Raw genomic sequence first — 14,154 nt, forward strand, 5'->3', positions numbered from 1 at the left:
CAAGGAGCTGGAGGGGGCTGCAACCCTGTAGGTGGAACAACAATATGAACTAACCAGTACCCCTTGAGCTTGTGTCTCTAGCTGCATATGTAACAGAAGATGGCCTAATCGACCATCACTGGGAAGAGAGACCCCTTGGTCTTGCAAACTTTATATGACCCAGCACAAGGGAAGGCCTGGGCCAAGTAGTGGGAGTGGGTGGGTAGGGGAGCAGGGGTTGGAGGGGTATAGGGAACTTTCGGGATAGCATTTGAAATGTAAATAAAGAAAATAATAATAAAAAATTTTTAAAAAATCACAGAGCTTAAATAATGAATTACATAATGCTTTTTAAAAACATTAGTACATTTGTACCAATTTTCTAGATCTTTCCTATGATAGATAGATCATAGTTATCAGCAGTAGGCAGTCTACAGATATTAATATTAGAATATTAATAAAGAATATTAATGCATATTCTTTGTAGAGAGATTGAGAAGTGAGTCACATTTCATAAGCATCTAGGTATAAAAGAAAACATTAAAAATGTACTCTTCTCACACAGATTGGTCAAGGAACTACATAAGACTGTATACTGTATAATATAGAGGTGCATACTCATGTGATAAGCGGTAAATAAATTAGAACTATTTAAACAAAATTCCAAACCACAACTTTCCAAGGGAGGGGGAAGTAGATGCTATAGAGACTTCCACAGTTCAGGTAATGGTGTTTGTCAATTTATCATGGTCTTGGTTTGTCTTTTTTTTATTAATATATACATTTTGTGCATTTTACTGGGTTTCGTAAGGATAATTTCATTTAAAAATATAAAGTTCTGTGGCCATGTTCGTCGCCATGCTCCCTCTTTCCCTCCCCAATGCCACACTCATCCCCTTTCTCTGCTTTGCTGATTTGCTTGTACTTTCATGTCATACATGCATACATGAATCTGTCTACTACAAGAATGTAATACATGCATACATAAATCTGTCTGCTACAAATCCAAGAAAACATTTTTAAAAGAATGTATGTTCAAAAAATGTAGCTAAAATTATGCAATGCCTGTTGCCAAAATGAGAAGTATTTGGATTCTAAAGAGAGGTTTTTTTATGTTATTTGGCCAAGTTACAAAACCCAGGAGACATTTCTCTCACCCTATTGCCTTGCACATGAATATTTTAATTTCTTTTTCAACCAGTATGCTAACTTTATCAAAACTCAACAAGTCAGTTGCAAAAACAAAACAAACAAACAAACAAACAAAAGCCAGCAGCTGCCTGGCTCTGGGGATGCTAGAGACAAGGTGAACTTCAACAATTCTTTGTATCACTCTAGAGTGTGTATGAAAATGTGTATCACAGTTTAGTTCACCAAGGCAAAGAGACTACAGTTAGTTGCATGTATCTTGGGAAACACCTTTTACCACCCTAATATCTATTCTGTCTAATTAGGAACAAAATTAGCATTAATTCTAACTTACTTACTCTACTAAATAGCTAATTTAGAATTACATTAGCTTTATCAAAAATAAAATATTTTAATTACAATGTTCTCAATAAAATCTAATATGAGATTTTTGACAGAATTCAATGACAAGAGAAATATTTGGTATCATTAATAAATTAAAAAGAACTAAAGATAAATAATTATTTCTGGAATTGGTAAGTTGTGGATTTGTACATTTGCTAAAAGACAAACTTGCCGCTGTATGGATGCTTTATGCGGTATCAAGAGAGCACACGCAGTGTGTTTGGACACACCATTTTAACTCTTTGGGATTAATAAAATAAGATGTACAGTAGCCTTTGACCTTGGTCAAAGCCTTTATGATGCTAATCATGCCCTGAAATTCCTTGTCAACGTGAATAAAAAACTCGGGGGGTGGGGGGGTGGGAAGGACTTGTTTCCATAAACTTAAAACTAGTTTGTTGTATGATTTCTTGGAGAGACATAATTTACCATAGAAAGGGCATTAGGCTTTCAGCGCTACTTATTGATGGGTCCACAGGGCATTGTTCTTGGGTCCCATCTTAAAGGAAAACTTACACAATGTGTGGAGTCCTTGATACCCTGCGGATGAGGAGGAATTTTTCCTCAAATTCCTTGCTGCAGGAACTCACTTAGGTGACACCAACCCTGACTTTCAGCTGCAGCAGTACACCTACAAAAGGAAAAGTGACTGTAAATCTGAAGAGGACCTGGCGGAAGCTGTTGCTCACAGCTCGAGCTATTGCTGCTATTGAGAACCCTTCTGAAAGATGTCATCTCCTCCAGGAACACTGGGCAGCAAGCTCGGTTGAAGTTTGCTGCTGCCACGGGAGCCACTCCAATCGCTGGCCACTTCATACCTAGGACCTTCACTAACCAGATCCAGGCAGCTTTCAGGGAGCCACAGCTTCTAGTAGTGACTGATCCTAGGGCTGACCACCAGCCACTCACAGAGGCCTCTTATGTCAACCTGCCCACCATTGCTCTGCGTAACACAGATTCTCCCCTGCACTATGTGAACATTGCCATCCCATTCAACAAGGGAGCTCACTCAGTGGGTCTGATGTGGTGGATGCTGGCCAGGGAAGTACTCTCCATGCGAAGTACGGGAGACTGTGAGCACGCATGGGATGTTATGCCTGATCTTCACTTCCACAGAGACCCAGGGGAGATTGAGAAGGAGGAGCGGGCTGCTGCTGAGAAGGCTGTGACCAAGGAGGAACTCCAGGATGAATGGACCGCACCAGCTCCTGAGTTAAGTGATGCTCAGTCTGAGGTAGCCGACTGGTCTGAGGGTTTGCAGGTACCCTCTGTGCCCACTCAGCAGTCCCCGAGAGAAGACTGGAGTGCACAGCCAGCCACTGAGGACTGGTCAGCAGCTCCCACAGCGCAGGCCACGGAGTGGGTTGGAACCACCACTGAGTGGTCCTGTGCTGCTCTGCAGACGCCTGAGCAAAGGGAAAAGGTGGAAGAAAAATAAAGTTCCTGAAAGCTGAAAAAAGGGGGGCATTAAATAAACAAAAATGGGTGCCATCCAACTTCAGCTTGGTGAAGCGTTGGTTTATCAAGATTTCTTGCTAGAGCGAAAGTGACTGAATGATAGCTACAGCATTGGGCATGTGCTAGAGAGGACACAGGGGACTGAACCACAAGAGTCCCCCTTGCAGCATGGATGACTCTTGAAATACATACTACTGAGTCCTTGAGTAACTCCTGAGCAGGTACACTAGCTACACTAACTTCCCTACCAATTGATTGATTAACTTGTATATAGCCTTGGGATTTGTGGAGGCCTGTGAGCCTCCCCACTCTATCCAAGATGGAATGTTAGGGGGACAGTGTCACGAGTGTCTACTAAAGTGATCCCAGATCTGTACTTCAATGTAGTCGTGGTCATGTCTATGTCAAGGAATCCAATTTACAACAGCTAATTATACATCCTCACACAGATGCACACACATAGGAAGTGCATAAGCAACAATGTTTGCAGTAGCCTGGAGGGTATGCGATCAGTCTTACAGCTTTAGGCTTTGTTTAATTATATTCAAGGTAAAATATTTGAGGAAAAAAATCCCTCTGTGCACACATTTAAATTCATTTTCAGTAGTGACATGTTTCCTAAATACCATTTCTATTTAAAAAGTAAATTTGGGACTCCTGTTAATGTGTTGACATTTATGTGAAGGATTTTAACAATGCTTACCTTGACTTTTTAATTAAATGTATTCACTTGTATGCACTCATACATGCACATAATCTTTTCCAGACACAGTCACAGATATACACGCTCTCATCTATGCACACTCACACATACAGTTCATAGTTAGCATAGATCAAGAGGCATTCATAAAGAGTGAGACATATTTTATTGTGACACAGTTCTAGTATAGTAGCAATTCTAGCAGAATTTATTCTGGGAAGAATGTATTTGCAGGTGCTATAAATATTACTTCCTATTTTAATATTTCCCTTATCAACTTGTAAAGAGAATCTCAAATTTTATAAATATGAAAACCTCAAGAAGGATTATGTTGTCTGGGGAAAAAGATGCAGAGTATTTTTCGCCAAGATTAAAATCTAAAATATAAAAATATACACAGATCTCTAAACTACCCTTTCAAATCTTGAATGCCATTAAAATTTGATTTTATAGATCTCTCCTGTATATATATTTATAAAGAGAAGATAGAGGCTATGCACAGAAAAGAGCCTTCTATACACATATCAAATGGTTTTGATGTACAGTAAGCAACAGAGAGAAGCCCGGGTAGTTTATGACAATTTTGGAGCCTCGAGACATTTATTCTGTTATAAAATATTAATGAAACAGTTGACAGGCTCACAAAATTATAAAAGAACACATCTCATAGAGAGAGGCATTTGGTGGTATTGATCTGGACTCTAAGGAGGGTTCTGTGAACTCGGAGTTATAAATGTTCCTACTATTGTGTGCATTGTTCGTTTAGAACAGACATGGGACGCTTTCAGGGACAGACGTCAATGTAACCTCTTTCAGGGTTCAAAACTTTCGAGATTCTGGGACAAACCAGATCTTGGATTGGCAACATCTTTATTTACAGTAATTTTGAAAACCATAGATTTTAGTGTTTGACTAAAAATTTGTCTTAAAATTATTAACGATTGCGGGAATTTCTGCATATGGTACTTTTATCATGACGTGGGGATAGGGAGGATGAAGATCACTGGGTCACGAAGATCGCATACATTTTCTTTTTTAAATTATCTTATTAGTTATTTTCTTCATTTACATTTCAAATGCTATCCCGAATGTCCCCTCTACCCTCCCCCTGCCCTGCTCCCCTGCCCACCCACTCACTCTGATCAGAAACATTTTCATCCAGGATATGGTGCAGAAGCCTAAGCTAATACAGACCCTCAGGGGAGTACAGGAAGCTGCTTCCTACTCTACACCCTGGCACTGGAGAGAGCTGCCACAGCCAGCAGTAGAACAGAATCTCTCTATATGTCTACACGTGTGCTAGTGGTTGTGTGTTAGTTGTACATGTATCCCCCCCTCTCTCTCTCTCTCGTGTGTGTGTGTGTGTGTGTGTGTGTGTGTGTGTGTGTGTGTGTGTGAAGATCAAAGGACAATCTTGAGTATTGCTCCTCAGGTGTGGGCCACCTATATTGGAGACAGAGCTTCCTACTGGCCTGAAACTCATCAAGTAGACCAGACTGAGTGGCTATCTAGCCCCAGGAATCCACCCGTTTCTACTTCTCTGGGCTGGAGTTACAAGAGCACCCTAGCACACTGGATTGTTTCTTGCTTGGTTGTCTTTTGTCTGTTTGTTTGCATTGTTTTCACACACCAGGAAAGCACTTTGTAGACGGACATATTTCCCCAATCTGCAAGTTTTAAAATGACTCCTTTTCACGACACTTTTTTTTTTTCCCCCACTCAGGAGTGAACCTGACAGACTGGAGTCTTAAAAGCAGCCTGAAGTTCACCCTCTGTGAGGAGCAGACAAAACACTGACAAGGAATTTGATGTAGTATGTCTATTGACTCTGCCCAGAGAAACCTAGCTTCTGGCTACTTAGTTTACTTTTTACGTGGGCAAGGGGAGAAATAGTCCAACAGTTTTCACCCTGTCCTATGTGGTGTTGTATTTCATCTGATTACAGAGTTTGAAAGCGTTTTCTCTTTATAAACAAGGAAAATCAGCAGGTGGGAAAAGTCTGGAGTGCCCCGACTCTTGAGAGACACACTCTCTAAGACATTGTTTCTGTGGATCTATGATTTTCGTTATCTATGATTTTGTTTCAGTGATGGCATCATTAGCTTTACCTTTTAAAAATTATTTCCTGAATGTTTTGATATTATAATTACTTTATTCCCTCTTTTTCATATCCTCCTTATATCTCTTCATCTTTTAAATAACTGTTAATTGATGCACATATGTGCTAGTCATATGTGTTTCTATTCCTGCACAAACATCATGACCAAGAGACAGATTGGGGAGGAAAGGGTTTATTCAGTTTAGTTATAACACAAAAGGTACAGTCCATGTAAGTAAAAAAGGCGGGGGAGGGAGGAGGAGGTATTGACTGGGTTAAAAGTAAAATTATGCACTCTAACGAAGACTTTATTAAACAAAGAGATAAAACACAGAAAATGTGTTGGTAGTCCTTCTTCTTGATTTTCTTGTGTTTTGGAGATTTTATCTTGGGTATTCTAGGTTTTGGGGCAAATATCCACTTATCAATGAGTGCAAATCTAGTGACTTCTTTTGGGATTGGGTTACCTCACTCAGGATGATATCATCCAGATATATCTATTTGCCTAAGATTTTCATAAATTCATTGTTTTTAATAGCTGAGTAGTACTCCATTGTGTAAATGTACCATATTTTCTGTATCCATTCCTCTGTTGAGGGACATCTGGGTTCTTTCCGGTTTCTGGCTATTATAAATAGGGCAGCTATGAACATAGTGGAGCATGTGTCCTTATTACCAGTTGGAACATCTTCTGGGAACATACGTAGAAGAGGTATTGCTATGTAGTACTATGTCCAGTTTTCTGACGAACCACCAGACTGATTTCCAGAGTGGTTGGGCAAGCTTGCAATCCCACCAGCAATGGAGGAGTGTTCCTCTTTCTCCACATCCTCGCCAGCATCTGCTGTCCTCTGAATTTTTGATCTTAGCCATTCTGACTGCTGTGAGGTGGAATCTGACTGGTGTGAGGTTTTGATTTGCATTTCCCTGATGATTAGGGATGTTGAACATTTTTTTCAAGTGCTTCTCAGCCCTTCGGTACTCCTCAGTTGAGAATTCTTTGTTTAGCTCTGTACCCCATTTTTTAATGGGGTTATTTGAATTTTTAGAGTTCAACTTCTTGAGCTCTTTGTATATATTGGATATTAGTCCCCTATCAGATTTAGGAGTGGTAAAAATTCTTTCCCAATTTGTTGGTGGCCTTTTTGTCTTATTGACAGTATCTTTTGCCTTACAGAAGCTTTGCAATTTTATGAGGTCCCATTTGTCTACTCTTAATCTTACAGCACAGGCCATTGCTGTTCTGTTAAGGAAATTTTCCCCTGTGCCCATATCTTTGAGGCTTTTCCCCACTTTCTCTTCTATATATTTCNGTGTCTCTGGTTTTATGTGAAGTTCTTTGATCCTCTTAGACTTGAGCTTTGTACAAGGAGATAAGAATGGATCAATTCCTATTCTTCTACATGCTAACTACCCCCCCCCAAAAAAAAACCCCACAAAAAACAAGACATGAAAAATGCACTTCCAGTAAGGAAAATATGAGCATGATTTATAAAGAATCCCAACTTCCACAATTTTAAAAAATAATCCAAGAATCTACCAAAAGATTTGCAGAAAACTTACGAACTGACCCAAGATATGCAGTTGGCCAAAGGGGCTCTATACCATTTATTAAGTGAATGCAGGTTTAGTAAATTACTGCACACCATTTAGAATGCCTGAATCCAGAAAAATTGACCACCACCAGTTCTTGGCAAAGATACAAACAAATAAATATTTTTCTTTATAGCTAAAAGAAATGTGAAACCAGAAAGCTTCTTTGAAGACACTTTCTTACAAGTAAAAAGATTTTACCAATGGTCCAGCAATCTCTTTCTCAAGTATTTATCCAAATGAATTAAATTTTTTTTCAGACAAAAAATAAAATATTTATAACTGTTATTTATTCATTACTGCTAAAATTGAAGTCAAGATCATATTCAATAGACAAATGGGTAAGTTGATGTTCAATTTGGCAATGGAATATGATTCAACAATAAAAAGAAAATATTTATTATACCTGAAGAAGATCTATATGAAACTTAAGTGCCTACTTTAAGGTAGAGAAGATCATCTAAATAGGTTAAATACTGTAGATTCTGTATTATATGATGTTCTGGGAAAAAAAGAACTTAGAGATAATAAAAAGGTACTTTCAAGAGATTTACTAGGAGGAGGTTTGAGTACCTGAGGAAGAATGGATTTTTAAGGCAAGAAAACTGCCTAGTGTGTTATTATAACAGGCAATTATAGGATAGTATGGAATGTAAAGTAGAATGCAAACATAAATCACATTTGCTACAAACGTGTATTCCAACATCATTGTAAGAGGCAGAGGAAGCATGAATTAATGTTGTAGTTGAGTGACATTTGTATTACTAAAAGCAACAAGACCTGTACATTAACCTTGCTGTTTCAGTCTCTTTTTTTATTTAATACTGTGATTGGTCTAAATGAATGTTGGAACTGAGCAGTTAAATAAATAGGTAAAAGTTGATGGAAACCTAGTTTGTTTTTTATTGTTGGGGCCAGAATGACTCATTTAATAGGAAGACATCATATTAGTGGAACTATTAGTATGTAGGCATTTAGGTTTTATTTTCTTTAGACATGAATAATTACATTTAGAAATTATTGTGAATGCATTGTGAATATAAGTGTGCATCATTTAATATCAGTCTGGTCTGACCACACCTTGGAAGTTTTAGAGTCCCACCTGCAACCACACACAAGTCCCGTCTACACAGCTTCGACTGTACTATATGGATCAGACACCTCACACCATCCTCCAGGTTCAAGGTTGGTGAATATCCCTGATCCACAAATTTTTTGAAACCCACCAGAGTTATCTTGAGTCCCACAACAACTGTTCAAGCCAAGTGTGACAAATATGGATCTATTTCATATTTCTACATACCAACTGCAGTTAGACCAGCACCATTTATTGAAGATGCTTTCTTTTTTCCATTGTCTATTTTTGGCTTCTTTGACAAAGATCAAGTGTCTGTAAGTGTTTGGTTTTATTTCAGAGTCTTCACCTCTATTCTACTGATCTACCTGCCTGTCTTTGTACCAATACCATGTAGTTTTAATCACTATTGCTCTGTAGTACAGCTTGAGGTCAGAAATGGTGATTCACACAGTTCTTTTCTTGTTAAGAATTGTTTTAGCTCTACTGGGTTTTTGTTTTTCCATATAAAACTGAGAATTGTTTTTGGCATGTATTTGAAGAATTGTGTTGGAATTTTGATGTGGATTATATTAAATCTATAGATTGCTTTTGGTTTGATGGCCATTTGTACTATGTTAATCCTATCAATCCAGGAGCATGAGAGATCGCTCCATTTTCTGCCATCTTCTTCGATTTCCTTCTTGAGAAACTTGGAGTTCTTGTCATACAGATATTTCACTTGTTTGGTTAGAGTTACCCCAATATATTTCATATTATTTGAATATTGCAAAGGGTGTTTTTTTCCCTATTTTCTTTTTCAGCCTATTTATCATTTGTATAAAGGAAGGCTACTGATTTGTTTAAGTTAACTTTATATCTGACAACTTTGCTGAAGTTGTTTATCAGCTATAGAAGTCATCTGGTATAATTTTGGGAGTAGTTCATATATACTATCATATCATCTGCAAATAGTGATACCTTGACTTCTTCTTGGTCAATTTGTACCCACCAGATTTCCTTTGTTGTCTTATTGCTCTAGCTAGAATTTTGAGTACTACATCGCATAAATACAGGGAAAGTGGACATGCTTGTCGTGTCCCTGATTTTAGTGGGATTGCTTCAAGTATCTCTCCATCTAATTTGATATTGGTTGCATATTGCTTTTATTATGTTTAGTTATTGGCCTTGAATTCCTGATCTCTCCAATACTTTTAACATGAAGGGATGTTGTATTTTGTCAAATGCTTTTTCATCATCTAACAAGTTGATCATGTGATTTTTTTTTCTTTGAGTTTGTTTATATAGTGGATGACGTTAATGAATTTTCACATATTGAACCAACCTTGCATGCCTGGGGTGAAGCCTGTTTGATCGTGGTGAAAGATGGTTTTGATGTGTTCTTGGATTCAGTTTGCTAGACTTTAATTGAATATTTTTGCATCTATGTTCATAAGAGAAATTGGTCTGGAGTTTTCTTTCTTTGTTGGNTCTTTGTGTGGTTTAGGTATCAGAGTAATTGTGGCTTCATAGAGTGAATTAGGTAGTGTTCATTCTGTTTCTATTTTATGGAATAGTTTGAGGAGTGTTGGTATTAGGTCTTCTTTGAAGGTCTGGTAGAATTCTGCACTAAATCCATCTGGCCCTGGGCCTTTATTTGGTCAGGAGGTTTTTAATGACATCTTCTATTTCCTTAGGGAATATGGGCCTGTTTAGATAATTTACCTCCTTTTGATTTAACTTTGGTACATAGTATCTGTCTGAAAAAACATCCATTTCATCTAGATATTCCAGTTCTGTTGAGTATTGGCTTTTATAGTAGGATCTGATGGTTTTCTTAATTTCCTCAGTTTCTGTTGTTACCTCTCCCTTTTCATTTCTGATTTTGTTAATTAGGATGCTGTCTCTGTGCCCTCTAGTGAGTCTGGCTAAGGGCTGATCTATCTTGTTGATCTTCTCAAAGAACCATCTTTAAATACACTTTCTTTGTTATGCATACGTCCTGTTTTATGGAATGTCATAACAAGTTTATTTTCCACTCTTGTCTGCATCATGGGTATGAGTTTCTTTTATTCATGAAAGCTTTATTCTGTGATTTTGTTGAAAATCTGATCTATGCCCTTGGTTTTGTTTAGTTTTGTTTTGTTTTCTCTGCCATTTATGCCCATATTCACAGGCTTGGTTTTTGTAATGGAATCTCACATTTCCTGAGTGTGTCTTTCCTGTGTTCTGTATTTAGCTTGATTCATTCTCTTTCCAAAGCTTTCCTTTGAATTTTCTAATTGGGCTATTGGGTTTTTCAGGCCCTGCTTACTTCATCTTGAGTCCTCTCCAGTGTTTATATCTGATAGTTGAATTCTTTTCTAAAGTCTTGGACTACTTTTGGCATTTCTGTCAACTTTCTGTTTGTGTCTTTCTTCAGCATCACTCAGGTATTCGTTCTCCTTATACCCTTTCTCCTTGATTTCTACACCCTTCTCCTTGATTTTGCTGAGTTGTTTTATGTGTTTTTTTTTAAACTCGTTTAAATTGTTTGATGAAGTTTATGATTTTTTTTAATTCTACATCCTGGATTTAATCAAGATAATATTTATTAGCATTGACAAATCTTTCACATGGCTGGTAGGATTTGGAGAAAAGATACTGGCTCGATGTTTTATATATCATTGGTATTCTTGCAATGATATCTGGGCATATGCCCTTCCTTTGCGAGGTCTGAGCTTAGCAGAGGTTGAGGAAGGGGAGAAATGGAGATATGTTGGGTCAAGAGGTTAGGACTTATTTTAGTGGAATAAACTCAGCTGGACAGAGGAGACAGATTGATTTGGTGCTCAGGATGTGCTTCTCATGCCAATCCTGGGATGTTGGGGTAGATCTTTCTGAGTAGAAAGATTGGGTATTATATTGATTCTCTGGTTTGGGGGATGGGTAGGGAGGATTCTGCCCCAAGACTAGAACTCCTTTGCTGGAAAAGTGTGGAAGGCCAGACTAGGCTTGTATAGTTGTAGTGGGACTCAAGCTAACTCTGGTGGGTTTCAAAAGTTGTTGATGGGGAGATCAGGTAGGTATATTTACCAACCTAGAACCTGGAGAAGGGTGTGAGGTGTCTGATCCAAGTAGTACAGTAGAAGCAGTGTAAAAGGGACTTGTGTGTGGTTACAGATGGAACAGGGCCCAAGTTGGACTCTAAAACTTTGAGGTATATTTAGACCAGACTAATATTAAATGATACACACTTATATTCGTAATGCAAAAAGCTCAAGTCCAAGTGGATCAAGGACCTCAACATAAAACCAAATACACTGAATCTAATAGAAGAGCCTCAAACTCACTGGCCCAGGGGAAATTTCCTAAAGAGAACTCCAGTGGCTCAGGCTCTAAGATCAAGAATTGATAAATGGGACCTCATAAACCTGGAAAGTTTCTGTGAGGCAAAGGACATAGTCAATAGGACAAATTGGTAACCTACAGACTGGAAAAAAGTCTTCACTAACCTTACATCCATTGGAGGGCTAATACCCAAAATATATAAAGAACTCAAGAAGCTAACCTCCAAACAACCAAACAGTCCAATCAAAAATGGAATGTAGAGATAAGCAGATGATTCACAACAGAGAAATCATGAATGTCCAAGAAACACTTAAAGAGATGTTCAAAGTCCTCAATCTGGAGTTTTCCTCAGAAAATTGGAAATAGATTTACTTGAACACACAGCTATACCACTCTTGGGTATATACACACACACATAAAAAATGCCTCACTATGACACAGGGTCACATGCTCCACTATGTTCATAGTGGTCATATCTGTGAGAGTCAGAAGATAGAAACAACCAAGATATCCTACAATGGAAGAATGGGTACAGAAACCGTGCTTCATTTACTCAGCTATAAAGAATGAGGACATCATGAGTTTTGCAGGCAAATGGATGGAACTAGAAAATATCATCCTGAGTGAGGTAACTCAGATCAAAAAGGATAAACATGGGCTATACTCACTAATAAGTGGATATGAGTCAAAAAGGTATAGAATACCCAGGTTACAATCCACAGAACTCAAGAAGGTTAACAAACTGAAAGGCCCAAGTGAGGATGCTTCAATACCACTTGAGAGGGAGAAGAAAGCAATTATAGGAGAAAGAGGAAGAGAGGGACCTGGGTTGGAGAGGGGAGAAGGAGGGGAAAAGGTGAATATGATCAAGTATTGGGGGTGAGGGGGCAGAAGGGAAGTCCTGAAGGCCAGTAGAAAGAATGGAAACAAGCAACCTCAGGAGGTAGGATGTGGGGGTGATCCTCTAGGATGTACCAGAGACCTGGGAGATGAAAGATGCTCAGGACTCAAAGGGACAGACCTTTAGATGAAATTCCAAACAGTGGGAAGAAGGAACTTGTAGATTCCACCTATAGTGGAAAGATAGGGCATCAAGTGGAGAAATGTAGTTGCCATTTCACAGGCAAAACCTCTGACCTATAATTGTTCCTGTCTAAAAGAACTGCAGGGACAAAAATGGAGAAGAGACTGAGGGAAAGCAGGTTCAGTGACTAGCCCAATTTGGGATCTGTGTCAAGGGGAGGATCCAAAGCATGGCATTACTATTGATGCAATGGTATGCTTACAGACATGGTTACCTTCCAAGAGGCCCAACAAACAGCTGATTGAGACAGATTCAGGTACTTGCACTCAACCAATGGACTGAAGCCTGGAACCCTATTGTTGAATTAGGGAAAGGATAGAAGACATTGAGGAGGAGGGTGACCCCATAGGAAGACCAGCAGTCTCAACTGACCTGGACTCCCAACCCCACCTGAGATCTCTCAGACAATGAACCACCAACCAGGCAGCATACACTAGATGGTGAGAGGTCCCTGACACATATACAGCAGAAGACTGCCAGGTCTGGCCTCAATGAAAGAAGAGGCACCTAACCCTGGAGAGACTTGAGGCCCCAGAAAGTGGGGAGGCATGGTAGTGTGGGGTGAGGTGGGGTTGGGAACACCCTCTTGGAGACAGGCGGGGAGGAACAATGGGGTGAGAAAACGTAGGAAGAGACCAGGAGGGGGATAATGGCTGGACTGTAAAACAAAGATTAAATATAATTAAAAACAAACAAAAAAAAAACAACTGAACTGAAACTTTGAAAGGTAAAAGAACCAGGAGCAATGTGTCTCAAGACCTAAAAGACGGTGACAGTGAACCTGAAGTACTAAACTCAGCAAAGCTCTCTGAAGTGATTGAACATGGTAGAAAAAACCTTGAGGACATAAACAGCCAACCAAGAATTATATCCCAACCTAACCTAGAGAAATTCCAGGAAGCATTGTTTTGTGCTGAAGAGAGAAATGAGCATAGTAGTGAGATTGTGAGAAAATTGTACTAAGCTACAATTTATAAAACAACTAAACAATATACTACTGAGAATACAATGGCCAAAAACTCAGCACCACCATGACCTCAATGAGCACAGACATTTCAACAGTAACTTTAGATATCAACAGCCCCGATTGTCCAATCTACAGACAAACTGACTGCATGAATCACTAAACAAAATCTATTTTTTTTTTGCCTATGAGAAATGCATATGAGCGTTAAAGATTGGCACTAACTTAAAATAAAATGAAGGATAAAAGTACTCCAATCAAATGGGACCAAGAATCAAGCAGACTTCTATACCCTAATTCTGACAAAGTAGGCTTCAAACTTAAGCTTATCTGAAGAAAGAAAGAAGGACACTTCATTCTA

At 38.7% G+C, this 14,154-nt stretch overlaps 1 pseudogene; it reads left to right on the forward strand.

Moving 5' to 3' along the window:
* Positions 1-2,031: 2,031 nt before the first annotated feature.
* LOC110333461 lies at positions 2,032-2,950 on the forward strand (annotated as a pseudogene).
* Positions 2,951-14,154: the final 11,204 nt, after the last annotated feature.

Source organism: Mus pahari, chromosome 15 (genome assembly GCF_900095145.1).
Source record: "Mus pahari chromosome 15, PAHARI_EIJ_v1.1, whole genome shotgun sequence".
Lineage (NCBI taxonomy): Eukaryota > Metazoa > Chordata > Mammalia > Rodentia > Muridae > Mus > Mus pahari.